We start from the raw sequence: 6,756 nt of genomic DNA on the forward strand, positions 1-6,756 counted from the left end.
CCTCATTGTCTCTGCCATATACCCGGCAATGGGTGACGCACGTATGAAGGACCCACAACTATGAATCAACTCAGACCAAGACATCACCCCACCCACCCCGATTTTACAGGGAAGCAAAACATCACAGTCATTCAGCAGGAGTAGGAGTGGTGGTCACTTCTTCATGGCTGTGGTTGTTTGCAGTAGACGCTATACTGGCCCCACCCCACACTTCCTTCCCACTCAGGCATGTCTATTGCAATGCAGGGAAGTCAGAGTGACATTGTTGAGGATGTAGTCTTGAATTTGTTCTAATTTATTTTTTAGAAGATGTATTCCTCCAGATGGGTTTCGAGCACTATTAGTAACAAATCTCTCTTCACCCTCACATTTGACTGTGGTGGGGCTGGTTGTCATGACACCACTGTGGGGACCCACCAACCAGCCTGAGGGACTGCTTCAGTGAATGGTCACGTCTGCAGCTGGCCAGCACCCCCCTCCCCAGCCTGCAGCACCACAGGGCAAGCACAATGGGGTGCCAGCTCTTCAGCGTGGACAGAACATACAGAAGCCATAAAAAAAAAACACATCTGCTGGTTTTGCACCTCCTGAGCATTCCTTCTGCCTTTTTCTGCTCACAACATCTTGCTTTCCCTTCAGGGGGTGCCTACAGCCTATTCCTTGTGATCAGCTCCTGCCATCTTCGAAGTTTAGGCATGTGACCCAGGCCCGACTAGAGTGTCTGTGTGTGTGTATGTGTGTGTCTTTCTCTCTCTCTCCCTCTCTCTCTCTCTCATGGGAAACCCCATGTTGTGTCCCAGGCAACAAGATGTATGACAGTTAAGACTGAATTGTCTCGACTTGTGAATTCTCACTGCCCTGGATACTGAGCAGGGTTTACATAACTAACTGATTAGATCAAATTCCAAGTCATCCTTAAATGCAGTCACTCTCGCTTGCATCTCAGTATACACTGAAGAGGTGAGAGAAGAATCACACTGGGGTTAACAGCTAGGAAAGCTGCATGATGGTCGGGGTCCTGGGTCCTGCCCTTCCCAAGGCTTCATTGCCCAAATCCCCCTCTCCTTCTGGGAGCTTCCCTGTAATCAGAGCAACCAGCCCACATAACTTCAGGAGGTACCATTCACACGCCATCTCTGGGGTTGTACAAAGAGGTGGCATTGCCCAGAAGCCTTCCAATACATTCCCTGTCGTTGCTTAAGTTAGCCCACGTCAGTTTCTCAGGGTAACAACCAAAGATCCGAAGCTGGAGTCTTCAGCCATTCTCCCACACCCGAACAGCGCAACTCTTAAACCATCCAGCAAGCAGACCCGCTTCCCTTTTCCTTGGAGTGCTCCTGGAATAGAATTATCAGATCTGAAACATAAATACGTATGTAAATGAAAATACAGGCACCCAGTTAAGTTTGATTTCAGACAAACATGCATGACAAATTTTTTAGTTTAAGTATATCCCATGTAATATTGGGGCACCCTGTCTTGCAAGTCTACCCCGGGAAGAAAATGATGTCTCATTCTTGGGGGCTGATCTAAAGGCACTCATTCACTTTTGCCCTTTTCTGCTGCCCCTCACCCTGGGTGTAAATCGCTTCTTTAGGAGAGGGCATATCATTTACCGGATGGTTGGCCTAAGCATAGGTATCTGACACAAAATGGACCAAGGGGCAGTCCCCAGGAGTTTTCAAACAGGAAGTAAGAAAGAATTAAGTGCTCTCAGGTGTCAGAGTTTGGAAAACAGCAAGCTCAGGGATTAATGGAAAACGCGACTTCGTTACCTGTGGGCGGGACTGGTCTTTACTGAGAGAATGAGCCGGGTGTGCAAGCAGAAGCTGAGAGGAGAGAGGGAGGCGGATCTGACAATGTTCAGATCCCAGTTTCCAGCTAGTTTCTGAGACCTCTCTGCCCCGGTCATGTTTTGATTTTAGATCCTTCTTAGATTCTAAAATAGAACTATCAAGTTCTTTTTTTGCCCAACAGTTGAAACTAAGTTAACACAAGTTGCAACCCTACTTCATCGTCCTGGAGTAAAAGCGCTTGCATGGTCCAGGCAAGAAAATCATCTCCGAGTCCAATCAGCAAACCCAGGAGGCCTGGCCTTACATCAAAAGATTAACCTATCCATATACTTTTAGCTATTTGAAGTGGAAACTAATGTTTAAAGCAAATGCGCATTTTTTATCATCTCTTGCTTTAACTAAGTGTTTAAGATAAACTACTTTCCACTCGTCCCAGTCCCATTCAATGAGAAGACTTCTAGTGTTCCACCATTTTACAGATGAGAAAACTGTGGTTCAAGGAAGTTAAGGTGACTTCCCAAATCCCCAAAGCAAGTGGCAGGGCCAGAATCCACCTCCAGACTGCCCAGCTCTCCACTGTCATCCCATGTGCTGTCACTCCTTCCTCTTGGGAGCTCTGGCACTGCTGGGCCAGACCCAGGCCACGATCTCTGTACCTGATGGAGAAGCCGGTTCTGGCTTTCGGAGGCTTATTATAAACAATGAGCAGAAAATGCTCCCATGGAAGTTGCTCTTTTGGCAAATGCGTTAGTTTATGGCGCTCTTTAGCTGCATGAAAAATGGAGCCAAGCAGCAGAGCCCTGGCTCCGTGTCAGCCCTGCCCAGAGCCATTAGCGGAGGCCCCCATCAAATGCAGCTAGTGGCCGCACCCCTGCAGTGCTGTGGCTGCCAGACCCCGGGAGACGCTCCGAGCCACGGGCTCCCGCTCACCGCCACAGCACTTTCCGTACAGTTTACAGTCAGATTTCTGACATGTTATCTTGGTTGAGCCTCTCCACTACCTTTAAGGTAGGTGGGACAGATTTAACCTCATTTTACAGCAAACTGAGTCTGAGAGAGGGGAAGTCATCTCCCAAGTCCCAGGGCTACCATGCGGCAGGACAGAGCTGAGCTGCAGACCCAGGCGTGTGTTCTCAGCTCCGTGTCCCTCCTGCCCCACCACGTGAGCTTGCTGCCGGGCCAAGTCCCATCACCCCCAAACCAGCGCCTCCTAGTGGAGCAGCGCGGTGCCCCAGGGAGAGAACGCCTTTGGAGGCGACCAGCCTGGGTTTGAGTCAGGGCTCTGACCCTGATCAGCCTGAGCTGCCGTTTTTTCATCTTCTACGTGGGAAAGAACCACCGTGTCAACTCGCACAGGAGTGGTGAGGACGGCCAGTGCATTTGGTGAAAGCCACGGTCACGGTGTCTGGCTCACACTAAGGCTTCACGCCCCACCCGCGTGCTCACTCAGCTGTGCTCAGCCTCTGGGCCTTGCGTTCCCCCTTCACAGCTGGCTGCATGTGGGGCCTTCCATGCCTGGCTGGACATTTCCCAAGAGCGGGAGCCCTGTGCCCTCCATCGAAAACGGTTTGAAGGGGCTCCTGCCCTTGCCCAGGAGCCAGGCGGTCTGAATTCCAGTCTTGTGTCACTTTCCTCCTCTGAGCCTGTTTTCCCATCTGTCAAGGTGCTTGGTGTTTGACTAGATGATCTCCAAGGTCCTTTTGAATGATGACATTCTATGGTTTCTCTCACACAGACTGGAAGCTCCCTGAAGCTAGAGGAAACTGTGGCCCCTTCCCCCTGGACACTTGCTACCCCCAGCCCAGGGCCTGGGAAAGGGCTCTGTACATTCACAACTGCACAGTGAACATGAGGCAGCCCTCTCAGGGGGACATAAGGAAAACGGTCCTCCACCCCGGGACTCCTGCCCACCACGAGTTCACTCACCGAAGAGACAGCGCAGCACCCATGAAAACACGGAGGATACTTAGCCCCTGGGTATCTTTCCCTTGGAGGAATTCAACATCCTGGCAGACTTCCTCACTCTGGTACCTCCCCTTGCTAATTCATCCCCTGTGCGGATTGCGGCTGCCGGACAGACAATGCATCCTTCAGTGCTTCTTTTGTCTCCCTGGTGAAAAGCTGAACTCATGAGCATGCAACCAGACTCTTCACTGTGTGGTCCCAGCCTGCCCTGACGGCCCCAGTCGTCATCACTCCTCACTGGCACCGGGATGCTGGTCATTTGGAACCACCTGCTCGCATTCCCATCCCCAGCCCCAGTGTTCCAGCACGCATAAAAGCCTCTGCAACCATCACAACTTGCTTGACCAGCTTAGGTACAATCCAACCACATTTCGTTTACTGGTTTCATCTCCCTATTTCAGCCTAAAGTGCCCTTGTCACCAAGAATTCTGGAACCTTCCATTCTTCTCTCATTCCCTGTTTCTGCTACACACAATTGCCTAACAACCTCAGCGCCAAGGGCTTAGAGTGTGAGAAAAGTCAATATAGGGAAGATCAGATCAGAGCCATGCCAGATAAACTGGGACTGGTTTCCTGGAGAGAGAGAACTCTCTTCAAAGTTTAGACGTGTGCAGGAACTTGGGCAGGTAGATGAGCTGGCAACGGGGGTGCCAGGACCCCTGAAGTAATGGGAAAAATAGCCAAGGAGTGGGAAAAAGCAGCAACTCTGGCTCAGAAGGCAGTGGCTTCAGATGATGAATTTCAGTCTGGTAAGGCTTTCAGGAAATGGGTGCTTTCATTCGATGTTGGTATTGTTCTGAATTAGTGTAGTCCTAGAGAGCCATAAACACATTGACAAGTATTGTTGCTCATGAAAATTTATGCTTTAAGGAAATCATTCAATGGCACACCAAACGCCCTTTGAACAATAATGTTCATGGAGGCATTCTACATAGTAGAGAGCATTTGGAAGCAATCAAAAGTCCAACAAGAGCTGGCTGAATAAAATGTGAAACGTCTAGAAAATGAATTGGTAGGAAGACATTGAAAATAATACTTAAACTTTGTATTATTCAAAAGGGATTCAGCAAATCTGGGTGGCAGGTGTCCGACTGGTTCGCTAGGGCTGCTGCAACGAAGGACCCCAGACCAACGACTTAAACAGCAGAAACTGACTTCCTCGCAGTAGTTTATTTCCTCTGGAGGCGGAAGCCCGCGCTCAAGGGGTGGGCGCGGCTGGTCTCCTCTGGGGCCTCTCTCTCTGGCCCGTGGTGACTGTCTTCTCTCTGTGTCCTTGCCAGGTCTTCCCTTTGTGTGTGTCTGTCACCTGATTTCCTCTTATAAGGACATCAGTCCTATTGGATAAGGCCCCGCCCTAATGATTCATTGTAACTTAATTACCTCTTGCCCTCTGTACTGGGCTCCCCCCAGCCTGCTCACCCTCTCCCCTCAGCCACACCAAGCACCCAGGCTCGGCTTGGGTCACAGTTCTGCCAGCCTGCTGACGAAAGGTGGAAGAGGCTCATGGGCTCTGACCCAGGGCCGGGGCGCAGTGTGGTCACCGGGCTCTCCTCTCCAGAGATGCTCACTGGGTGACTGTGTCCTCAGAGCTGCAGGCCCCCTGTTTGGCCCTTGGCTTCCCATATGCCAAGCTGGGTCACTGCAGTGCCCATCCGCCACCGCAGTTTATACAGGTGTTCCCGCCCTGAGCTCGCAGCCCCGCCCACAGGCCACGAGAGCCAATCCAGCGCGCGCGCTTCCCGGCCCCGCCCCAGCGCCCTCCTCTGCCGCGCCCCTTCCTCCGCCCACCCAATCGTCAGTTCGTCAGGTGGGCAGGCTGCAGTTGGTCGAGTGGGCGGCAGGTCTGCCGGTCTCCCCGGGGGCGCCGGCTCTGCTCCCACCCGCCAGCGGCGGCGGTTGCAGCGGCGGCCGCGCGGTCTCTCCGGGAGGCGCGGCGTGGGCCGAGCGGCGGCCGCGGAGCTTCGTGCCCAGCATGGCGGCGGCGGGCGCGGGCCCCGAGGCGGTCCGCGTGCAGGTGCTCGACGTGGGCTGCGCTCCAGCAACCTGCGACCTCGGCGAGGGCTCCCACGGCGTGGTGAGGTGAGTGTCTGCCCCCGCCCGGCCTCGGCGGACGCAGCTGCGGCGTCGGGCCCGGCCCCGCGACACCAACCCCGGGCCCGACCCCGGCCCCGACCCCAGCCGGGCTGCCCCGCCGTCCGCGCGCCGCGGGTCTCGGTGGGGAGGGGGGGATCCGGGCCGCTCGGGCTGGGACGCTGCTCGCGGTGCTTCCAGGGCGGCCCTCCCTGGGCGCGGGGAGGGGGGAGGGGCGCGGGGGGTGGGGTGGCAGCCGGGACCCCGGCACCCAGGGACCCCCGCAGAACGGGAACAAGGCTCCCTTGACTTCCGACTGTGAAGCTGCGAAGTCCTTCAGATGCTCGCGGCGCCGGCCGTGGTCTGGAAAGCGGTTCGCAGCGGCGTGTGTGCACAGCCCCGAAATCACTGTCTTGTTTGCCCCCCTCGCCTGCGTTTTCCGCGGACGGCTTTGGTTCAGCGCCTTCCGTGGTACCAGTGCTAAATTGCCCATCACGTCCTTGGGCCCTTAGAAGAAATTAAAGCTTAAATGTGTACTGAAAAAAATCCTTAGTTGCATGACGCGTCAGTTGAAAAGTTGTTTTGTTTTGTTTTTTTAATCTGATAAGAATTTTTCCTAGCCTGAAGATGATTGAGATCTGGTAACTTTCTATCACGGCTGTCGACTTACGTGACTTATGTCTCTATTAGATGAAATGTCAAGTCATTTTAGTGTAATTGTTTTCCCTTTTTTAAGTAAGATCCAAGTACAAATAATGGAATTGGAATCCTGGGTCCAGATGATAGCTTTTAATCTTCAGGTTGATGATATTTAATAAAAGTTTAATTTGTATTGTGCTTTATTAGTATTTAGTAAATGTTGGTTAACAGTGCTGGGTTTCTAAAGGATTTCTTGATAGATTAATGATATTTAAATAACTGATAT

Source organism: Camelus ferus, chromosome 23 (assembly GCF_009834535.1).
Source record: "Camelus ferus isolate YT-003-E chromosome 23, BCGSAC_Cfer_1.0, whole genome shotgun sequence".
NCBI lineage: Eukaryota > Metazoa > Chordata > Mammalia > Artiodactyla > Camelidae > Camelus > Camelus ferus.